This window comes from Haliotis rufescens, unplaced genomic scaffold, assembly GCF_023055435.1.
Source record: "Haliotis rufescens isolate VD_foot unplaced genomic scaffold, xgHalRufe1.0.p SCAF_48, whole genome shotgun sequence".
Lineage (NCBI taxonomy): Eukaryota > Metazoa > Mollusca > Gastropoda > Lepetellida > Haliotidae > Haliotis > Haliotis rufescens.
The window spans coordinates 1,797,119-1,822,500 of NW_025964201.1; the positions used below are offsets into that span (position 1 = coordinate 1,797,119).

The following is a 25,382-nucleotide window of genomic DNA, read 5'->3' on the forward strand; positions in this document are numbered from 1 at the left end:
TATCATTTTTTCTCAAAAAGCAAACATATTCTCAACAACAAAAGTTCCTGTGACACCAATATTTTAGTGTATTTTTCAAACAAGTAAAGTTTGGTTTTCAATTTTGTAGTACATGTATGGAATCAAGTCACAAAAACGCAACTGCTACAGAAAAGCATGCATTCCATGCAAAAGTTAACTTTTATGCAAGCCCCATGCATTTCACTACCCAAGCATGGGTGTAAAAACGTGCGTTAGCGGGATTCGATATGTATTGTTTAGCATCGTGCTGACAACAACCACTCAGAAAAACAACAAAATTACGCAATTATTCAACATTACGAAATGCCACGCCTGTCCGAAAATGAGCATCTGCGAGCCATTGGTATGCTTGAAGCAGGATCGAGTCAACATGATGTTGCAAGACAATTTAACGTCCACAGAAACACCATTTGGTGTTTATAGCAATGTTGGCAACAGACAAATGCAGTCAAAGACCATCCTTGGAATGGCAGGCCACACGTAACCAATAATCGACAAGACAACTGGATTCGAACAACACACCTACGAAATCGATTCCAACCAGCAACAGTGACTGCAAGAAGCATCCATGGCCTTCGACGGATATCTTCACAAACCCTAGGTCGTCGCCTCAGATGTGCAGGGATTGTCGCCAGAAGACCTGCCAGACGTCCCATTTTGACAGGAAACCACTGTCAAGCATGTCTACAGTGGTGCAGACAGCCTCTACCCTGGACAGCCATGCAGTGGGGACAAGTTCTATTCACTGACGATTCTCATTTTCACCTCAGCCACAGCAATGGACAGATTCGAGTGTACCGACGTCGAGGTGAACGTTATTTAAATCATTGTCTCATGGAAGAAGATCGGTTCGGGGACGGCAGCATTATGGTATGGGGTGGGATTACAGCAAGACAGAGGTCCTGTTTGATAGTGGTAGAGGGAAATCTCAATGGACAGCGCTACCCAGACGAGTTCATCGGCCTTGTTGTGCTAACCTTTTTGGGTCATCATGGCCCAGGCATTACCTTACAACATGACAACACCCGGCCTATATTGCTCGACTTGTTCAGGATTCTCTTCAACAAAACAACGTGAATGTCATCCCCTGGCCGGCTCGCTCCCTGATCTCTCACAAATCGAGTACATGTGGGATGAGATGGATCAGCGCCTTCGATGTTAGCCACGTGTTCCACAGACACTCCAGGAACTTTGGAACATGCTCCAGCAGATATGGACAGATATCCAAAGGACTTTGTGCGAGGAATCACCACACAGAGTTATTTGGGGTACTGGGGACCTATTGTGTCACAGAATCTCCACACAGAGACATTTGGGGTACTGGGGACCTATTGTGTCACAGAATCTCCACACAGAGACATTTGGGGTACTGGGGACCTATTGTGTCACAGAATCTCCACACAGGACATTTGGGGTACTGGGGACCTATTGTGTCACAGAATCTCCACACAGAGACATTTGGGGTACTGGGGACCTATTGTGTCACAGAATCACCACACAGAGACAGTTGGGGTACTGGGACCTATTGTGTCACAGAATCACCACACAGAGACATTTGGGGTACTGGGACCTATTGTGTCACAGAATCTCCACACAGCGACAGTTGGGGTACTGGGACCTATTGTGTCACAGAATCTCCACACAGCGACAGTTGGGGTACTGGGGACCTATTGTGTCACAGAATCTCCACACAGCGACATTTGGGGTACTGGGGACCTATTGTGTCTCAGAATCTCCAGACAGAGACATTTGGGGTACTGGGGACCTATTGTGTCACAGAATCACCACACAGCGACATTTGGGGTACTGGGGACCTATTGTGTCACAGAATCACCACACAGAGACATTTGGGGTACTGGGGACCTATTGTGTCACAGAATCACCACACAGCGACATTTGGGGTATTGTGTCACAGACCAAAAACAATAACTAACAACCCCCATGCTTTATGTGTCAATATTTTGTCATTATTGACTGATCCAACCTGACAGGGTACTTGGTTTATAGTTGGCCCCCTTGTGCGGATTCTGTGTAGGAAAAGAGGTCCCCTGCCATCTCGCCTGGTGGGGCGACCAAATGGATCAATCTGTCAGGCTTGGTGGCTTGTGTGTCTGGACTGGAATATTGCAGCGTTAAACAACAAACCAACAAAGCTTATGTTGTTTTTCCTTTTTTTGTGATGATCGACCTCATCTGTCATTTCAAGACATTTCCATGAACTTATATTTCACCCCTGGTTATTGAGGAAAACACGAGTACCATGTGCGACGATGGAAGCCTGGTTATTGAGGAAAACATGAGTACCATGTGAAACGATGGAAGCCTGGTTATTGATTCTCAGTGTGGAACCATCACAATAGACATCCACTTAGGCTTGTTACGATGTAAGTTTGTCAACTCGGCATTGTTGAGCCGATGAACTCAAGAACGACAGGTTCATCAGCAGACAATTAAGAGTCAGCACGGCAACAAGTGGTCGATATTCCACCTATCACCAGTCCCGAGTATCCGCTCGGCCAATAGTACTGCACTGATAGATCTCATTACCGCTCAACCATTAACAAAACAGTATGTACAAACTTGTCCGAGTGTTTGCAGCGACAGCTTCATCATCACTTTCATTAACAAATAAATCAATCATTCATGTGGGAAGAGAAAACCGCAACATTCTCAGGACCATTCAAGCGTGGACAACCTTCACCTTCCATAGATTATTTGGTGCTGCTTCAATGACTTGCCGAGTGCAGCGACCACATGGAGAGAAGATCGAACTGTGCAGCTAGCAACTGGCTAAATATTTATGTTAGAGATTCTTCTCCACAGCAGCATGACAACACCATAATGGTCTGCCGATATCACTTTCATTCATCGTCACACCTCTTAAGCATGAATACACTGACATACTCGAGGGTCCAGATGGGGTGTATTGTTTGGCGTGTAAACTAGTGTAAACGTAACGTGTCAAATTTGTATTGTAAACTATTAACTTAAAATGTCCATTTAAAAATGCTTAGCGTAAATTAAAACGTTGCTGTTCATCGTGTTAAAATCTCATAAACGTTGAATATAAAACAGCAAAACCAGTCAGTGTTTGGTAGTTTTGCAAAACACGAGTAATGACATGAAAGCAGGACCAGTAGCCCCCATGTTTACCTACAAACTGACTGACGATCCGCATTCGCATAGAGGATTTCACATTTTAGATTCACCCTGACAGCTTGTCCCCTATTTGTGTGTGTTTTAACTGACTAAGCCGAAAGAAAATGATGACTAGCGACTAAAGCCAGTCCCCTGAAGATCTGGGGTAGAATAGGTCCTACAAAAACCTATGCTTGTCCCCCTTGAAAATCTAGGGTAGAATAGGTCTTCAGCAACCCATGCTTACTGAAAAAGGTGACTATACTCGTGTGAGGTAACTAACAGGTTCCAGTGGTCAGGCTTGGTTGATGCATGTCATCATATGCTAGGATCCAATTGCGTGGATCGATGCTCATGATGTCTACCACTGGATTGTCTGGTCCAGATTCGATTATTTACAGATTGCCACCATATAGCTGGAATATTGCTGAGTGCGGAGTTAAACAACAAACAAACAAACAAGACAAAAGACTAAAGGCAGAAAATGTGGCGCTCCCATGTAGACCCTCCTACTCATTCCCATGACGCAGTCCATGGATGTCTGCAGTGGGTGATGCACCACTCAAGCAGTAATGTAATTAATTTATATAATTACAATCCAATCACACTTTACATATTCAGAAGCTGTTTTTTGTAAACTTAATGATTAATATTCTCATCACTGCATTGATTTTATCTTTAATACAGACATATTTTTATATTTCCACAAACTTGGTCACACATAAACGCACACATCATCAAAAAGTTGCTGACTGAGCAATATATCTCAGAATTAAAAGTTTCTTCTCCTGTGTACATCAGTGACATATATATCTTGGTACGTGGAGTGAGTGAGTGAGTGAAGGAGTTATGATGGTTTTACACAGCTTATAACAATATCCCAGCACTATCACAGTAGGGGACACCAGAAATGGGCTTCACACATTGTACACATGCAGGAAATTGAACCTGGGTCTTCGGTGTGACGAGCAAACACTGTAACTACAAGGCTTCCCAACTGCTCTTGGGTATGTGGAGAAAACTTGGCAAGAAATATATTTTTTATATACTTTCTTAATTTTAATTCAGATATCCTATTTGCTTGAATATAAATTCAAAATTCAACTTAGTGTCACATCCTGACATCACAAAGCCCATCAACACATACGCATCTGTACATTTATTCATATGAATTCCACCATTTCGGAGTATGTTAAACATATCAAACTTATTTACAAGATCCATAAAGAAATGCACAGTCAAATGAGTATTGTACACACGATTCATTCATTCAGAATTCATGCAAAATGAATGACATACGCCTTTATAAACATTTAGTTTGTTCCGGTGCAAATGCACTAGACAAAAGGTAATTCATTCAATACGTATGACAGAACACCCCAACAACAAAGCCACAACAAAAAATCTGTATAAAACACTTTTTCTGATTTACTATCAGTAGAACAGTCTGCCTAAACTTTGTGTATGATATAAGCAGAAGTTGGCACGAACACAACGATAAAACCACTCATCCGTCTAAACTGTACTCCGCCTGCTACTCATATTAACACCTACCTACAATATCACCATCACATTTGGTTTTTCATTTTATTGCTGTGTTCAGGTCGTCTATCATCATAGCAGCAGTATCATGAATGAAGCCGCTATAGGTGATTGTACTAGCCCTACACACGCTTGTACTGGCCCTACACACGCTTGTACTAGCCTCTTGTACTGGCCCTACACCCACTTGTACTAGCCTCTTGTACTAGCCCTACACACGCTTGTACTAGCCTCTTGTACAAGCCCTACACATGCTTGTACTAGCCTCTGTAACTGGCCCTACACATGCTTGTACTAGCCTCTTATACTGGCCCTACACACACTTGTACTAGCCTTTTGTACTAGCCCTACACACGCTTGTACTGGCCCTACACATGCTTGTACTAGCCTCTTGTACCGGCCCTACACACACTTGTACTAGCCTCTTGTACTAGCCCTACACACACTTGTACTGGCCCTACACACGCTTGTACTAGCCTCTTGTACTAGCCCTACATATGCTTGTACTAGCCTCTTGTACTAGCCCTACACATGCTTGTACTAGCCTCTTGTACTGGCCCTACACATGCTTGTACTAGCCTCTTGTACTAGCCCTACATATGCTTGTACTAGCCTCTTGTACTAGCCCTACACACACTTGTACTGGCCCTACACATGCTTGTACTGGCCCTACACACGCTTGTACTGGCCTCTTGTTCTAGCCCTACATATGCTTGTACTGGCCCTACACACACTTGTACTGGCCCTATACACACTTGTACTGGCCCTACACACGCTTGTACTGGCCCTACACACGCTTGTACTGGCCTCTTGTACTAGCCCTACATATGCTTGTACTGGCCTCTTGTACTAGCCCTACATATGCTTGTACTGGCCTCTTGTACTAGCCCTACATATGCTTGTACTAGCCTCTTGTACTGGCCCTACACATGCTTATACGAGCCCTTGCACAGCAAAAACACAACCAATTAGAAATCCACTATTTTGAGGCCAACCTCACGATGGGTGTTCCGTGAGATGTTCTCCGACTGTAGCAATCTGCGTTCATACAGACGAAGGAGTGTACCTGGGGGTTGTAAGTCACAATACCTGTTGTTTGAGATGCTGGCGTCACGACAACTGTTGGCAAGTCTTCAAGTCAGTGATTGCGTTTCTTATGAAGCTTTACATTTTACACAGTTGTGCGGCCCAGCTGTCATAACACTCCTGCATGTGCGGTGGACCCACGCGGAACTGAACCTGGGTGATCAGTGAGATGAGTGAACGCTTTCACCACTAGACTACCCTATCCAAGGAGTGTACCAAACACCACACACAATCTGGCAACTAGCTGAAACAAGAGTGAAATAGCACCCTAGAACACCAAGCACCAATTGTGCTTTTGTCTTTCAAGATCTAAGTTTCAAAGCGTATCTCTTGTAAGCTCATTCATTCAAGAAAAAGTGAAACACTAAAACAAACCAATTCTGCTCCCAATCAATCATGATCAGAGGAATCTGATAGGAACTACCTGACATTTTTGCCAGTGCCAAGACGGTGACATTATCAAAGAAGCAGGAATCGGTGGCAACGATCTCCATGAGCTGCTTTCCCAGGCTTCAGGAGATAACAGTCGAATATGTCCCTATATCTTCTTAGGGATAAAAGTTTTTGAAGTTTTTCACCAGAAATTACTTATTCTTTAAACGATGCCTGCTTATCAGTCCTGAAGCCTATAGTGGAGGTTAAGTTTCAGTCGAAGAGCTACCAATGTGACCAGCAGACTCCAATCCTAGAACACTACCTTCCCACAAGCAAACTATAAATACTGCATCCTCTTTTTGGTTGAACATAAAACATGCACAGAATAATGAGGCTACTTCCTTTATCCTGACACTGGCTGGCTGCCCTCCCAGTGGCTCTGGCATCAACATGGAGGCAAGCTGGCCTCTCACAAGCTCAACAACTCTCGTGACCGGACATTATTACTCGGTCTTGAAGTACAAAATGCAACCCTGCGCTTTCATCACCATTTCCAAGAGACAGTGAATATCAGCTGACTGTGTTTAACTTAAACCATATGTCAAAATAAACAACATGCAGCATGTCACTTGCGGGTCCCTGAAATGAGAAATCTGAAAAACCATTTTGATTATTTATCTTGAAGTGACATGTTGCAAGTTCATCAACTGAATGAGTGACAACTGATTATCATGACTGTTTTGTCATCAGAGAGCAGCGTGATGAGTGAACGCTTTAACACATCTCAAACTACTCAAGCAGTTTGGTCATAAATACAAGATTGATTAATGAGTGAGTGAGTGAGTTTGGTTAAATGCTGCTTTGAACAGTATTTCAGTTATATCATGGCATGACAGCTTAATATGTGAGGAAAGCTCAAATTAATGCAAGTCTTAGACGTTTACCACTTTGGTAAAACCCACAGCATGGATAGGGTGTTCTTCAGGGCAAATCTACGATTAGAACCAATGATCACAGGTCTGTGTCACGCCTTATGAATGGAACTAGACACACCAAAAACTGGCAGCTTAGACAACTAGACACACCAAAAACTGGCACCTTAGACAACTACACATACCAAATATTGGCACCTTAGACAACTTGACAATTGTGTCACCTAAGAAAACTAGACACACCAAAGTGTGTTGCCTTAGAAAACTAGACACACCAAATTGTGGTGCCTTACACAACTAGACACACCAAATTGTGTTGCCTTAGAAAACTAGACACACCATATTGTGTCGCCTTAGAAAACTAGACACACCAAATTGTTGTGCCTTACACAACTAGACACACCAAATACTGGCACCTTAGTAAACTAGACACACCAAATACTGGCGCTTTAGACAACTCGACACATCAAATGGTGGTGCCTTAGACAACTAGACACACCAAATACTGGCACCTTAGACAACTCGACACACCAAATACTGGCGCTTTAGACAACTAGACACACCAAATACTGGCGCCTTTGACAACTAGACACTCCAAATACTGGCACCTTAGTAAACTAGACACACCAAATACTGGCGCTTTAGACAACTCGACACATCAAATGGTGGTGCCTTAGACAACTAGACACACCAAATACTGGTGCCTTAGACAACTAGACACTCCAAATAGTGATGCCTTAGACAACTAGACACACTAAATACTGACGCCTTAGACAACTAGACACACCAAATACCAGCTTTTATTTGTAATTTGATAAAGAAACTCATGTTTTGGATGGCAAGTTTCTCCAAGATTGGAGACAGGTACGTCACAATGCAGGCTGGTTGTTGCAGCAGTGAGGGTTCGCCAGCGCCTTCATGTAAGGCGAAGATGTTCCCTCCTGAATCCTATGGTCTGAAACCCAACGGGCTACAGCCTCAACAAACTCATTCTCTGAATAAAATCTACCTCAGAAAAACAAAAGATGAGCTCCCCTTCACAGAGAGCTTGTTTACAGCATGTACTATCTTCCATCATAACAACGAGCTATTACTTCCCTATCAACTACTCAAGGTGGGCATGTTGTGTTTTGTTAAGGGGCATTTGTGAATGGATGCCATACAACCTACACCAATCTGTCCCTAGCTTCGACTTACACGGAATATTCTACAGCTCTTCCACCTATTTAGATTCACTGCATGTGGAAATGTAAATATAGCCAAAGCATAAAGTTGAAAGAAAACTGTCATGGCTGCAAAGTTGCTGCTTCTACATCCAGGAAAGATGAGGTCAGGATACAGAGTGAGGGATTTAGTACTACACACTCTCACAAACATATATGTCACGTGTATGTCACATGTTCTGAACTGAATCATTAGATAATTACATGTAATACACTAATGCCTCCCTTTCACATGGAAGCTTAAGTTTACAAAGAAAGGGTATTGACAAATAACTCACAGAAGTTAACACTATAACAAAAAAAATAAAACACTCATAAATAATACTAACAAGGCTATTTCTATGGTGCAAAATTCCACATCACAGGGAATGCTCCACGTGTAATTTACATGTGTAATAAAGAGGAAAGAGAAAGTTAATAACTTTGATGATTTGGGCAATTAATTTTCACAATTTTCAGAAACTTTTTTCTCTCCCAAAATACAAAGTTGATCAAACGTTGATCCCATATGGAACCAGTCCCACTGGGAACTTTAAAAACACTCCCTTCCAAAATAGACATTTTTCATTTTTAAACAATTTGGAAGACAAGCTGTTTCCAGGGAACATGCATCAGCTGGTAACCCTGTGGCTGGGAAGTCGGTAGAGATGCAGGGATGGAGGTCCGACCAGCTTGTTGCCAGACAACTAGGGGGCAGCACCAACATCAGCTGATGGGAGCGACCTACTACTACTATATAGAAGCTAAAAATAAAACACCTTGATTTAATCGCTGCCTAACATCTTCAATTCTTGGATGTTACACAAGTTGCAGTGTGGAGTTCAAAGGCTTAACAACTGCTCAAGACAGGCGATACAACAGAGGGGTTATACAACAGGGCAATACAACAGATGGGCTATACAACAGAGGGGTTATACAACAGATGAGCAGTAAAATAGAGAGGTTATACAACAGAGGGGCTATACAACAGAGGGGTTTTACAACAGATGGACAATACAACACAGAGGTTATACAACAGAGGCGATACAACAGAGGCCATACAACAGAGGGGAGATACAACAGAGGGGTTATACAACAGATGGGTGATACAACAGAGGGGTCATACAACAGAGGCGATACAACAGAGGGGTTTTACAACAGAGGGGTTATACAACAGATGGGTGATACAACAGAGGGGTCATACAACAGAGGCGATACAACAGAGGGGTTTTACAACAGAGGGGTTATACAACAGATGGGTGATACAACAGAGGGGTCATACAACAGAGGCGATACAACAGAGGGGTTATACAACAGATGAGCAGTAAAATAGAGAGGTTATACAACAGAGGGGCTATACAACAGAGGGGTTTTACAACAGATGGACAATACAACACAGAGGTTATACAACAGAGGCGATACAACAGAGGCGATACAACAGAGGGGAGATACAACAGAGGGGTTATACAACAGATGGGTGATACAACAGAGGGGTCATACAACAGAGGCGATACAACAGAGGGGTTTTACAACAGAGGGGTTATACAACAGATGGGTGATACAACAGAGGGGTCATACAACAGAGGCGATACAACAGAGGGGTTTTACAACAGAGGGGTTATACAACAGATGGGTGATACAACAGAGGGGTTATACAACAGATGGGTGATACAATAGAGAGGTCATACAACAGAGGCGATACAACAGAGGGGTTATACCAAAGAGGCGATACAACAGAGGGGTTATACAACAGATGAGTGATACAACAGAGGGGTTATACAAAAGGGGTTATACAACAGATGGGTTATACAACAGAGGCGATACAACAGAGGGGTTATACAACAGAGGCGATACAACAGAGGGGTTATACAACAGATGAGTGATACAATAGAGAGGTTATACAACAGAGGCGATACAACAGAGGGGTTATACAACAGATGAGTGATAAAACAGAGGGGTTATACAACAGATGGACGATACAACACAGAGGTTATACAACAGAGGCGATACAACAGAGGGGCGATACAACAGAGGGGTTATACAACAGAGGGGCGATACAACAGAGGGGTTATACAACAGATGGGTGATACAATAGAGAGGTTATACAAAAAGAGGCGATACAACAGAGGGGTTATACAACAGAGGCGATACAACAGAGGGGTTATACAATAGAGGGGTTTTACAACAGAGGGGCGATACAACAGAGGGGTTATACAACAGATGAGTGATACAATAGAGAGGTTATACAAACAGAGGCGATACAACAGAGGGGTTATACAAAAGAGCCGATACAACAGAGGGGTTATACAATAGAGAGGTTATACAACAGAGGCGATACAACAGAGGGGTTATACAACAGATGAGTGATACAACAGAGGGGTTATACAATAGAGGGGTTTTACAACAGAGGGGCGATACAACAGAGGGGTTATACAATAGAGGGGTTTTACAACAGAGGGGCGATACAACAGAGGGGTTATACAACAGATGAGTGATACAATAGAGAGGTTATACAAACAGAGGCGATACAACAGAGGGGTTATACAAAAGAGCCGATACAACAGAGGGGTTATACAATAGAGAGGTTATACAACAGAGGCGATACAACAGAGGGGTTATACAACAGATGAGTGATACAACAGAGGGGTTATACAATAGAGGGGTTTTACAACAGAGGGGCGATACAACAGAGGGGTTATACAACAGATGAGTGATACAACAGAGGGGTTATACAACAGGGGTTATACAACAGAGGTGATAAAACAGAGGGGTTATACAACAGAGGGGTTATACAACAGAGGGGTTATACAACAGAGGGGTTATACATCAGAGGGGCTATACAACAGAAGGGTTATACAACAGGGGTTATACAACAGAGGCGATAAAACAGGAGGTTATACATCAGAGGGGTTTTACAACAGAGGGGCTATACAACAGAGGGGTTATACAATAGGGGTTATACAACAGAAGGGTTATACAACAGGGCAAATTAATAGAGGGGTTATACAACAGAGGGGTTATACAACAGGGGATTATGAATTGGCTAAGTCAATTCATTTATTACTTTGGAAGAAATCTTCACACGGACTGCCTGAATGTAGCACACAGACAATAAGTTAAGGATAAAAGCTTATTACGCTAGTGCTGGTTTCCATGACGACAACAGTCTTATATCCTGGTAAAGATCAATTCATGGAATCAATTGACTAACAAGGACATACACTTGAGGAAGCAGATGACAAAACGGATGTTGCTGTATGCTATTCCAGACAGTCTGTATATTTCAATGTAGTGCAGTCCAACATACAGATGCAATAGTACAGTCCAACATACAGATGCAATAGTACAGTCCAACATACAGATCCAAAAGTGCAGTCCAACATACAGATCCAATAGTGCAGTCCAACATACAGATGCAATAGTACAGTCCAACATACAGATCTAATAGTGCAGTCCAACATTCAGATGCAATAGTGTAGTCCAACATATAGATCCAATAGTGCAGTCCAACATACAGATCAAATAGTGCAGTCCTACATACAGATCCAATAGTGCAGTCCAACATACAGATGCAATAGTGCAGTCCAACATACAGATCTCACATACAGATCCAATAGTGCAGTCCAACATACAGATGCAATAGTGCAGTCCTACATACAGATCGAATAGTGCAGTCCAACATACAGACGCAATAGTGCAGTCCAACATACAGATCCAATAGTGCAGTCCAACATTCAGATCCAATAGTGCAGTCCAACTCTTGATCCAATAGTGCAGTCCAACATACAGATGCAATAGTGCAGTCCAACATACAGATCGAATAGTGCAGTCCTACATACAGATCCAATAGTGCAGTCCAACATATAGATGCAATAGTGCAGTCCAACATTCAGATCCAATAGTGCAGTCCAACATTCAGATCCAATAGTGCAGTCCAACTCTTGATCCAATAGTGCAGTCCAACATATAGATGCAATAGTGCAGTCCAACATACAGATCGAATAGTGCAGTCCTACATACAGATGCAATAGTGCAGTCCAACATACAGATGCAATAGTGCAGTCCAACATACAGATGCAATAGTGCAGTCCAACATACAGATCGAATAGTGCAGTCCTACATACAGATCCAATAGTGCAGTCCAACATATAGATGCAATAGTGCAGTCCAACATTCAGATCCAATAGTGCAGTCCAACATTCAGATCCAATAGTGCAGTCCAACTCTTGATCCAATAGTGCAGTCCAACATACAGATGCAATAGTGCAGTCCAACATACAGATCGAATAGTGCAGTCCTACATACAGATGCAATAGTGCAGTCCAACATACAGATGCAATAGTGCAGTCCAACATACAGATCGAATAGTGCAGTCCTACATACAGATCCAATAGTGCAGTCCAACATATAGATCCAATAGTGCAGTCCAACATACAGATCCAATAGTGCAGTCCAACTCTTGATCCAATAGTGCAGTCCAACATTCAGATCCAATAGTGCAGTCCAACATACAGATCGAATAGTGCAGTCCTACATACAGATGCAATAGTGCAGTCCAACATACAGATGCAATAGTGCAGTCCAACATACAGATCGAATAGTGCAGTCCTACATACAGATCCAATAGTGCAGTCCAACATATAGATCAAATAGTGCAGTCCAACATACAGATCTAATAGTGCAGTCCAACATACAGATCAAATAGTGCAGTCCAACATTCAGATCCAATAGTGCAGTCCAACATTCAGATCAAATAGTGCAGTCCAACATTCAGATCCAATAGTGCAGTCCAACATTCAGATCCAATAGTGCAGTCCTACATACAGATGCAATAGTGCAGTCCAACATACAGATGCAATAGTGCAGTCCAACATACAGATCCAATTGTGCAGTCCAACATACAGATCAAATAGTGCAGTCCAACATTCAGATCAAATAGTGCAGTCCAACATACAGATCTCACATACAGATCAAATAGTGCAGTCCAACATTCAGATCAAATAGTGCAGTCCAACATACAGGTCCAATAGTGCAGTCCTACATACAGATCTCACATACAGATCAAATAGTGCAGTCCAACATTCAGATCCAATAGTGCAGTCCAACATATAGATCCAATAGTGCAGTCCAACATACAGATCCAATAGTGCAGTCCTACATACACATGCAATAGTGCAGTCTAACATACAGATCAAATAGTGCAGTCCAACATACAGATGCAATAGTGCAGTCTCACATACAGATCAAATAGTGCAGTCCAACATACAGATCTCACATACAGATCCAATAGTGCAGTCCTACATACAGATCCAATAGTGCAGTCCAACCTACAGATCCAATAGTGCAGTCCAACATACAGATCTCACATACAGATCCAATAGTGCAGTCCAACATACAGATCCAATAGTGCAGTCCAACATATAGATCCAATAGTGCAGTCCAACATACAGATGCAATAGTGCAGTCCAACATACAGATGCAATAGTGCAGTCTAACATACAGATGCAATAGTGCAGTCTAGCATACAGGTGCAATAGTGTAGTCTAACAAGGGACTCCTCATCTCAATATCTTGTTCATTATCAAAGACTTTATTATTTATTGATTGAAAATAAAAATACACAAGTGAAAATTATCACGACACAACAAAATTGCAGAAACTATTAGTAATTGTGCTTTTTACACACACAAATATTCTGGGGAATGAATGTAAGTTACATCAGCAAATTCTTCCAACATCTACGCTGAAATGCAGCAGGCATATGTTATCTAAAATGTTGCCACTCATGTTTACAGGCACTCAAAAAGCTCTGCTTCAGTAAGAAAAGCTAACATTGGACGAACAAAGTCTTCTTTGGAGGAAGAAAAAACAAAGACAAATGCAAGATGTTCCCCAAACAGTTCCCATCTCCCATCTTGTCTGATGTGTTGGAGTAAGCTCCACGCACTGTTCTCACGCCCTGGCAGTGACATGAAGTACCAGGAGACAGAACTACACACACATCGTCACATGTGATGCACTGGTGTCACTGTCCTATCTTGGCAGATCCTGCTCATTGCAACAGCACCAGGAGCTATGCAAACTGCTGTTTGAGGTTAAAAATTAGTTTTACAAGAAATTGGTGCTTTAGATTATCGACATAAGAGACAGGAGACAAAATCATCATATTTATATAGAAGGATTTAAATACTCTCTGTCAACAACTGTCTGTAATGTTTGGAAACTTATTTAAATACATTAACTGTTTCATTTCATTTCAAACAAGCCTATCTGAGTATACATCTGAATGTTACCTGTGGTTATTTGCCATTTTCTTTGAATTTAATAGAAAATAAGAAAAAGTCTAAAGTAGATTGATATTCACTGTTTCTTCAATACCAAAATAAAATAATGTACACAAGAATAGTTTGCCATGGCAACAGATCTGATAGGTCCTAAGACGATGATGCCAACTTGCTGAATAAAAATAAATCTAAGTGAGATGAAAATTCACAAGATGTAAAAAGTATTTTGATATGATCTTGAATTCAGAACTAATGAAACGAATCACTTGGACTACAGCCAAAGATATAAAAGTCATATGATTCCTAGCTTAAGTTCAAAAACATATTATCATGTAAAGGTAACATGCTAAATATACTGAAGAAGATAAACAAAGCAACACCAGGCATTTGTGTAAACATATCAGTTCAACTACATAGACATCAAGTAGAAGAGGTAGTACACACACACACGCACGCACGCACGCACGCACGCACGCACGCACACACACACACACGCACACACTAATACACACACATATACTTACACTAACACACACACACATCTACATACTCACATACTTAAACACACACACACACACACTAACACACACATATACTCACATACTTAAACACACACACACACACACACACACACACACACACACACACACACACACACACACACACACACACACACACACACACACACACACTCATACACTATTGTAACTATTGTATGTTAAGTTCAGGCTTAGTAAGTCTCTTCTTAAAAGCAAGAACATTACAGTGGTTTGTCCTCAACATAAATAATTCATTTTCCAAGATAAACCCAGTCTACCCATCATCCACGGTGTCTGGTGTCTGCAGGCGTCTGGTTTCTGGTGTCTGGTGTCAAGGTCATAGATTGGTTGGATTTTATGAAAGTTTCCAGTAAATCTGATTTGCACACAGCAATAAATTGTCTGCAACCCTACTTTCCTTGTCAATGAAGAGGAAAGCTGCCACCTTACATACAGCAGACATGTGTTTTGACAAAATCGACAGTGTATCAGAACACATCTTCCATCGTGGCTCATCCTGCCCATCAGCTGTCAATGCCTCCTCTATCTGCATGTTAGTGCCACAATTGTCAGGGCAGCATAAAAGAAAAAGTTGATGCCATTAACCTACAACTTTCCCAGTTCTTTTGCCAAAACAGCACTTACCCCAGGATCCCACATGAGTGAGAGATAAGTGACAGAATAAAAAATCAAAACAGACACTAGCTTCCAGGAATTGATTAATATTTGTAGAAGTTTTGTAGAAGAAGTGGTCTGTGAACGAAACAGCTCGGAGATCAACACCCTAACTTACAATCAACCTTGACCTTTGCCCGTTGTGGATATATACAGACACCTATATCACAGTTCTAGTGAAGTGTAAAGTGCACAGCCAATATAGGTTGTACTACGGGACTCCTATGGGAGTCCTAAAGCCAGGCTGTGTGTGGCTCAAAAACATCAGCTGTAACGTGAGTTTATATTTATTTACTTCAGGGGCAAAGTTGAAGTAAATCATGGCAGGTAGACAAGTGAATCATATTTGTCATTAAAATGCAGCAAAAACATTCTGTTTGAGTACGGTAGAGGATAGATCCTGCGATGTGATCCCATCCAGGGGCCAATTGAAACAAGAAGGAGAAAGACAGGAACTGAGAAGAGTTTACTTTGGTGGATTAAAGGTGGGCCTTTAGTGTGACGGGTGTGTGCTTGACTGGTTGGACCAGAGTCCATCGAGGAAGGTACATGAGACATGTGTGTGTGTGTGTGTGTGTGTGTGTGTGTGTGTGTGTGTGTGTGTGTGTGTGTGTGTGTGTGTGTGTGTGTGTGAGAGACCTAGTGAGTGTGTGTGTGGTGTGTGACCTAGTGAGTGAGTGTGTGGTGTGAGTCCTAGTGAGTGTGTGTGTGTGTGCTAGTGAGTGAGTGTGTGTGTGTGTGTGTGTGTGTATGTGTGTCCTAGTGAGTGTGAGTGTGTGGTGTGTCTGTGTCTTTATAAATGAGTGAGTGTGTGTGTGTGTGTGTGTCCTAGTAAGTGAGTGAGTGAGTGAGTGTGTGTGACCTAGTGAGTGAGTGAGTGTGTGTGTGACCTAGTGAGTGAGTGAGTGTGTGTGTGACCTAGTGAGTGAGTGAGTGTGTGTGTGGTGTGTGTCGTAGTGAGTGTGTGTGTGTGCTAGTGAGTGAGTGTGTGTGTGTTAGTGTGTGTCCTAGTGAGTGTGAGTGTGTGGTGTGTCTTTATAAATGAGTGTGTGTGGTATGTGTGTGTTTGTGTCCTAAGGAGTGAGTGTGTGTGTGTTTGTGTCCTAGTGAGTGTGTGTGTGTCCTAGTAAGTGTGTGTGTGTGTGTCCTAGTGAGAGTGCGTGTGTGGTGTGTGTGTTTGTGTCCTAGTGGGTGTATGTGTGTGTGTCCTAGTGAGTGAATGAGTGTGTGTGTGTCCTAGTGAGTGAATGAGTGTGTGTGTGTCCTAGTGAGTGTGTGTGTGTATCCTAGTCAGTGAGTGTGTGTGTGTTTGTGTCTTAGTGAGTGAGTGAGTGTGTGTATCCTAGTCAGTGAGTGAGTGTGTGTATTTGTGAGAGTTTGAGTGGGAGTGTCTGTGTGAGAGTGTGTCCTAGTGAGTGTGTGTGTGTGTGTTTGTGTCCTAGATAGTGAGTGAATGAGTGAGTGTGTGTGTCCTAGTGAGTGTGTGTATGGTGTGCATGTGCTTGTGTCCTAGTGAGTGTGTGTATGGTGTGTGTGTGCTTGTGTCCTAGTTAGTGTGTGTGTTTGTGACCTAGTGAGTGAGTGTGTGTGTGTCCTAGTGAGAGTGTGTGTGTGTCCTAGTGAGAGTGTGTGTGTGGTGTGTGTGTTTGTGTCCTAGTGGGTGTATGTGTGTGTGTCCTAGTGAGTGAATGAGTGTGTGTGTGTGTGTGTGTGTCCTAGTGAGTGTGTTTGTGTATCCTAGTCAGTGTGTGTGTGTGTGTGTGTGTATGTGTTTTCTAGTGTGTGTGTATTTGTGTCCTAGTGAGTGAGTGTGTGTGTATTTGTGTCCTAGTGAGTGAGTGAGTGAGTGTGTGTGTATTTGTGTCCGAGTGAGTGTGTGTGGTGCATGTGTTTGTGTCCTAGAGTGTGTGTGTGTGTGTGTGTGTGTGTGTGTGTGTGTGTGTGTGTGTGTGTGTGTGTGTGTGTGTGTGTGTGTGTGTGTGTGGTTTTATTTTCTTCTGAGTTTGTATGTGTGTGTGTGCGTGCTTGCGAGCGTGCATTTGTGTGTGCATGCATGCATGCATTTGTGTTTCGCAGGGTAACAACAAGCACTTTTATTGTCTTTTGGTATGACAAGGCAGGGGTTTGAACCTCAGACATTATGCTCTCCGGGCAGACGCTCTACCACTGGACCATGGAGGCGGTCCCATAGTTACTTGACGAACACTTCCAACGCTAATGAAGCCCCACATTTGCTACGACGTCCCACTGATATGTCCATGAAGAATGGAGGCACCTGATCATAACAATCTTCACTGGCAACAGCGATTGCAAAATGACAGTCTTATGCAGGTGAAAGGAAATTAATTATTTAAATTAATCATTTTAAAATTCATCTGAGCTTCACACTTTGTGCTTATGTATGAACTGCCAACAATGACGCACACAGAGACACGATTTTTACAAGAACACAGGAGATGACAATCGGCCAACAAGTCAAGTGTTGCTAACACAGGACAAAAATATCTCTGTGTGTTCATTCTATTGATGTTTATCTGTGTATAGAAAATGTAGTAATGGTTCCCTAAGCTTCAGTACCGATGTCAACTTTCCCATGCCCCATTCTCCTGCGTACCAGGTAACCCAACTCAAGATGAGTTATATAAATATACAAGACAGTGTAAGGAATCGCTGACATCGCAGTCAGCTTGTATTACTGTCAGCGAGCGCTACGTGCAGTTGCCATACAGGAACTAAACCATGACATACCGTCAGCGATTTCCATCAATATTTCTTTGTCTGATTATATTGATTGAATGTTGTATCAGCAACATCCCAGCAACATCCCAGCAACATTGCAGAAACATTCCAGCAACATCCCAGCAAGCTACATCACCTCCAAATCACCACATCACAGCAACATCACCACAACATCATCGCACCATCACAGCAACATTGCAAAAACATCCCCGCAACATCACAGCAACATCACTGCCACATCACCGCAACATCACAGCAACGTTGCAGAAACATCCCAGCAACATCACATCACAGCAACACCACAGCGACATCTCCACATCACAGCAACATCCCCACAACATCACTGCAACATCACAGCAACATCACAGCAACATTCCCACAACATCACAGCAATATCAAAGCAACATCCCCACAACATCACATCAACATCCCCACATCACTGCAACATCACCACAACATTACAGCAACATCCCCACAATATCACAGCATTACCATAGCATTCTGTATCAACTTGTACCAATCAAACCAGTGACTGGCCCTAGGTTTATTCAGTTCTAGTCATCAAAGGATCCTGTGGTAGCAGGGTGTACCACATGTGTGGGAACCTGGGCCTTTGATATGACAAACGAAACATTTACCACTGTGACACTGGGGATCTATCCTGACCTGAAATCTTCATAGAAAGCTCAGTATGGGGTACTGGGGACCTATTATGACTGAAATCTTTACTGGGAGACAAGCATGGGGTACTGGGGACCTATTATGACTGGAATCTTTACAGAGAGCACATGGGGTACTGGGGACCTATTATGACTGGAATCTTTACAGTGAGCACATGGGGTACTGGGGACCTATTCTGACTTGAATCTTTACAGGGAGACAAGCATGGGGTACTGGGGACCTTTTCTGACTTGAATATTTACTGGGAGACAAGCATGGGGTACTGGGGACCTTTTCTGACTGGAATATTTACTGGGAGACAAGCATGGGGTACTAGGGACCTGTTCTGACTTGAATCTTTACAGAGAGCACATGGGGTACTGGGGACCTATTCTGACTTGAATCTTTACAGAGAGCACATGGGGTACTGGGGACCTATTCTGACTTGAATCTTTACTGGGAGACAAGCATGGGGTACTGGGGACCTATTCTGACTGGAATCTTTACTGGGAGACAAGCATGGGGTACTGGGGACCTATTCTGACTTGAATCTTTACTGGGAGACAAGCATGGGGTACTGGGGACCTATTCTGACTTGAATCTTTACTGGGAGACAAGCATGGGGTACTGGGGACCTATTCTGACTTGAATCTTTACTGGGAGACAAGCATGGGGTACTGGGGACCTTTTCTGACTTGAATCTTTACTGGGAGACAAGCATGGGGTACTGGGGACCTATTCTGACTGGAATCTTTACTGGGAGACAAGCATGGGGTACTGGAGACCTATTCTGACTTGAATCTTTACAGAGAGCACACGGGGTACTGGGGACCTATTCTGACTTGAATCTTTACTGGGAGACAAGCATGGCGTACTGGGGACCTGTTCTGACTGGAATCTTTACTGGGAGACAAGCATGGGGTACTGGAGACCTATTCTGACTTGAATCTTTACTGGGAGACAAGCATGGGGTACTGGGGACCTATTCTGACTGGAATCTTTACTGGGAGACAAGCATGGGGTACTGGAGACCTATTCTGACTTGAATCTTTACAGAGAGCACACGGGGTACTGGGGACCTATTCTGACTTGAATCTTTACTGGAAGACAAGCATGGCGTACTGGGGACCTGTTCTGACTGGAATCTTTACTGGGAGACAAGCATGGGGTACTGGAGACCTATTCTGACTTGAATCTTTACTGGGAGACAAGCATGGGGTACTGGGGACCTATTCTGACTGGAATCTTTACTGGGAGACAAGCATGGGGTACTGGAGACCTATTCTGACTTGAATCTTTACAGAGAGCACACGGGGTACTGGGGACCTATTCTGACTTGAATCTTTACTGGGAGACAAGCATGGCGTACTGGGGACCTGTTCTGACTGGAATCTTTACTGGGAGACAAGCATGGGGTACTGGAGACCTATTCTGACTTGAATCTTTACAGAGAGCACACGGGGTACTGGGGACCTATTCTGACTTGAATCTTTACTGGGAGACAAGCATGGGGTACTGGAGACCTATTCTGACTTGAATCTTTACAGAGAGCACACGGGGTACTGGGGACCTATTCTGACTTGAATCTTTACTGGGAGACAAGCATGGCGTACTGGGGACCTGTTCTGACTGGAATCTTTACTGGGAGACAAGCATGGGGTACTGGAGACCTATTCTGACTTGAATCTTTACAGAGAGCACACGGGGTACTGGGGACCTATTCTGACTTGAATCTTTACTGGGAGACAAGCATGGCGTACTGGGGACCTGTTCTGACTGGAATCTTTACTGGGAGACAAGCATGGGGTACTGGAGACCTATTCTGACTTGAATCTTTACAGAGAGCACATGGGGTACTGGGGACCTATTCTGACTTGAATCTTTACAGGGAGACAAGCATGGCGTACTGGGGACCTATTCTGACTTGAATCTTTACAGAGAGCACATGGGGTACTGGGGACCTATTCTGACTTGAATCTTTACTGGGAGACAAGCATGGGGTACTGGGGACCTATTATGACTTGAATCTTTACTGGGAGACAAGCATTGGGTACTGGGGACCTATTCTGACTTGAATCTTTACTGGGAGACAAGCATGGGGTACTGGGGACCTATTCTGACTGGAATCTTTACTGGGAGACAAGCATGGGGTATTGGGGACCTATTCTGACTTGAATCTTTACTGGGAGACAAGCATGGGGTACTGGGGACCTATTCTGACTGGAATCTTTACAGAGAGACAAGTATGGGGTACTGGAGACCTGTTCTGACTGGAATCTTTACAGGGAGCACACGGGGTACTGGGGACCTATTCTGACTGGAATCTTTACAGAGAGACAAGCATGGGGTACTGGAGACCTATTCTGACTTGAATCTTTACAGAGAGCACATGGGGTACTGGGGACCTATTCTGACTTGAATCTTTACTGGGAGACAAGCATGGGGTACTGGGGACCTGTTATGACTGGAATCTTTACTGGGAGACAAGCATGGGGTACTGGGGACCTGTTCTGACTGGAATCTTTACAGTGAGCACATGGGGTACTGGGGACCTGTTCTGACTGGAATCTTTACAGTGAGCACATGGGGTACTGGGGACCTATTCTGACTGGAATCTTTACAGTGAGCACATGGGGTACTGGGGACCTATTGTGACTGGAATCTTTACAGAGAGACAAGCATGGGGTACTGGAGATCTATTCTGACTGGAATCTTTACAGGTAGACAAGCATGAGGTACTGGGGACCTATTGTGACTGGAATCTTTCCAGGGTGACAAGCATGGGGTACTGGGGACCTATTGTGACTGGAATCTTTACAGGAAGACAAGCATAGGGTACTGGGGACCTGTTCTGACTGGAATCTTTACAGTTGATACTGAATAAACTTAATGGACACAGACATAACGTCAAGAATCCAACATGGTCACTCTTCTATTTCTTCTGATCAAGATGAATCTATTAACTGAAACAGACTTCATGATACAGGAGAAAGTATGTGTCTGTCACTCTTTATGGCCTGTACAGTTAGGTTTGAAGTCACAGACTGTAAAAAAACCAAAGCAAGTACTGCAAATCAGATCATTAGACACTGGAACCCTTTAATTTATATACCTTTTTTGTGAAGATTTTTCAAAATATTTCCAATAAAAAAACACAGTTTTACTAAACACTCATTAACTGTAAAACATGAATCTAATTATGTAAAATATTCCCAAACATTGGTTCATAAACACCACCCAAATACTTGTTTAGCCACAAGAAGCAAAGTGTCAGTGGATGACATCTCTCATTACATGTTGGTGCATAGAATCAGCATCTAAATGTGACAGTCAATAACATACAAATTGCCAGAATGTTAAATAGCGTTGCTCTATGAGGGCAAGGTATTGCAGTCTGTGACCTGTGCAGTATCTCGGCTTATAAACAGTTTACTCTTCCCCCTCCATCCTGCACCCCTGGAGGCTGTCTTCGCATCCAGCCTTCGCAGATGTCAACATTTCAAGAGGTGGGCCTTTGTTTAACTAAAGGGCACTGAAGTACAGCACATATTTGAAACTCCATCTTATTGTGGTGGAGACATTTCAAGGGAAAGAAGGTCTTACTGAAAACTAAATGAACAGACTTGATTTTTTTCCACCATTTTGATGGATTTCAAGATGGCCGCTATCTGCCATCTGCTATTTTCCTGGCAACAGCCGTCAGTGTTATCCTGGTTGAACATGGTTGAAGTATGTTTGGATGTTGTAATGGTTTGGGTGAAAGCAGTTGGAAACAAGTGAAATGGAGCAAAGGTCCTATCTTTGTTTGTCATCGAACGCCAGGCTGAGCAGGATAAGCGGTCAGACATTAAAGTTCCTGTCAGCCGCAGTTACCTTCATCAGAGATCCAGCTCTCTGTGTTATCAGTGTGTCATCCTTCACTGGACTTTTTAGATAAAAATGTGTGAGTCAAATTTTCATGTTTAACAAAATCATTAAAATAAATCATGTTTAATGTTGGTGAAGATTACATCTAGTAAGATAGCAGTTGTTGAAAACCTGTACGTCAGCAGTTGGATTCCTGTGCAGAAGGTGGAGAGAGAGATACCTATTTATCCCACTAAGAAATGATGTATTAAATCTTTAACAGATTCTAATGGGGTTTAAAAAGGCAAAACAAATTCAGTCATGCTTCCACCTTGTGATTCTGAACAAGATAAACATCATAAATATTGAAAGTAAATTTATCCATTTAGCCTTAGAAAAAACAAACAAAGCTGTCGATTTTAATTTTAAATCTTATATACTCTCTTCCTGACAGAATATCCATAACATCATAAATGTGAAAGATTAATAATCCTCTGGTAATATGAAAAGAAACATATCGATAACAGTCAATGTCAATTCAAATCATGACAACTCCAAATCATCCACAAAAGTCATTTGTAAAATCTAAATACTACAATTTTCAGTATTAAGAATTGTAGCATACAGATTTTGATAATCATTTTCATCACTATTTTGCCTTTTTATGGAATTTGTCATGGCAGATAATGGAGACTGATCATTCCCTGGCGCTGTATTTATTGGATAATGCCCGTGTGACGATCCATGTCAAATACTTTATCAAGTACCCTAAGTTAGACAATGGAACTGTGAGGAGAGCATAAGTAGAGACATCCCTCATACACTACACTCTACAGAGAGACAGGATAAGCTGTTATTGTATCTTCCTGAGAGGAGGAACAACTCTCTTCCAAACAATGAATCCACTTCCACAAACACTGGATCAACTGACTCCAGCGGTGCAATAAATTTGTTTTTTTTCCATGTTATGAGGAACATCTGAAGCCTTTGTGTGCGTAATAACAAAACTGTATCAGATACATCTGCTTGTAATGTCGGTGTTTGTCAAGGATGTACTTTAAGACCTTTTCTCTTTTCTTTCTTTATACATGAATTAGCAGAGTAAATCAAGGCAAAGTCTGCAACTTGAAACAGTATACTTATTTCTTCTTTGGTTGCCAATGACAGTAATATAAGCATAATACCTACATTACAAATAGCTGGTGGGGGAGGGGGTGACAGTATTACTGATAGCTGGTGGGGGGGAGAGGGGGGGTTGATAGTGGTACTGATAGCTGGTGGGGGAGGGGGTGACAGTATTACTGATAGTTGGTGGGGGGAGAGGGGGGGTTGATAGTGGTACTGATAGCTGGTGGGGGAGGCGAGTGACAGTATTACTGATAGCTGGTGGGGGGGAGAGGGGGGGTTGATAGTGGTACTGATAGCTGGTGGGGGAGGCGAGTGACAGTATTACTGATAGCTGGTGGGGGGGAGAGGGGGGATTGATAGTGGTACTGATAGCTGGTGGGGGAGGGGAGTGACAGTATTAGTGATAGCTGGTGGGGGAGGCGAGTGACAGTACTACTGATAGCTGGTGGGGGGGAGAGAGGGGGTTGATAGTGGTACCGATAGCTGGTGGGGGAGGGGAGTGACAGTATTACTGATAGATGGTGGGGGAAGAGGGGGGTTGATAGTGGTACTGATAGCTGGTGGGGGAGGGGAGTGACAGTATTAGTGATAGCTGGCGGGGGAGGTGAGGGGTGACAGTATTACTGATAGCTGGTGGGGGGAGGGGGGGTTGATAGTGGTACTGATAGCTGGTGGGGGAGGGGAGTGACAGTATTAGTGATAGCTGGCGGGGGAGGTGAGGGGTGACAGTATTACTGATAGCTGGTGGGGGGAGGGGGGGTTGATAGTGGTACTGATAGCTGGTGGGGGAGGGGAGTGACAGTATTAGTGATAGCTGGCGGGGGAGGTGAGGGGTGACAGTATTACTGATAGCTGGTGGGGGAGGGGAGTGACAGTATAAGTGATAGCTGGCGGGGGAGGTGAGGGGTGACAGTTTTACTGATAGCTGTGGAGGGGGAGGGTGACATTATTACTAATAGCTGGTGGGGGAGGTAATTACAGTATTACTGATAGCTGGCGGGGGAGGTGACAGTGTTACTGATAGCTGTGGAAGAGGGGGTGACAGTGTTACTGATAGCTGTGGAGGAGGGGGTGACAGTATTACTGATAGCTGGAGAGGGGGAGGGTGGCATTATTACTGATAGCTGGTGGGGGAGGTAATGACAGTATTACTGATAGCTGTGGAGGAGGGGGTGACAGTATTACTGATAGCTGTGGAGGAGGAGGTGACAGTAT

General features: G+C 43.2%; 1 protein-coding gene across 2 annotated transcripts in view; it reads right to left on the reverse strand.

Moving 5' to 3' along the window:
• The window catches only part of LOC124112359 (activating signal cointegrator 1 complex subunit 3-like), a 265,355-nt gene that overhangs the window by 51,234 nt on the left and 188,739 nt on the right, over positions 1 to 25,382 (reverse strand). The gene's annotated exons all lie outside the window — the stretch shown is intronic.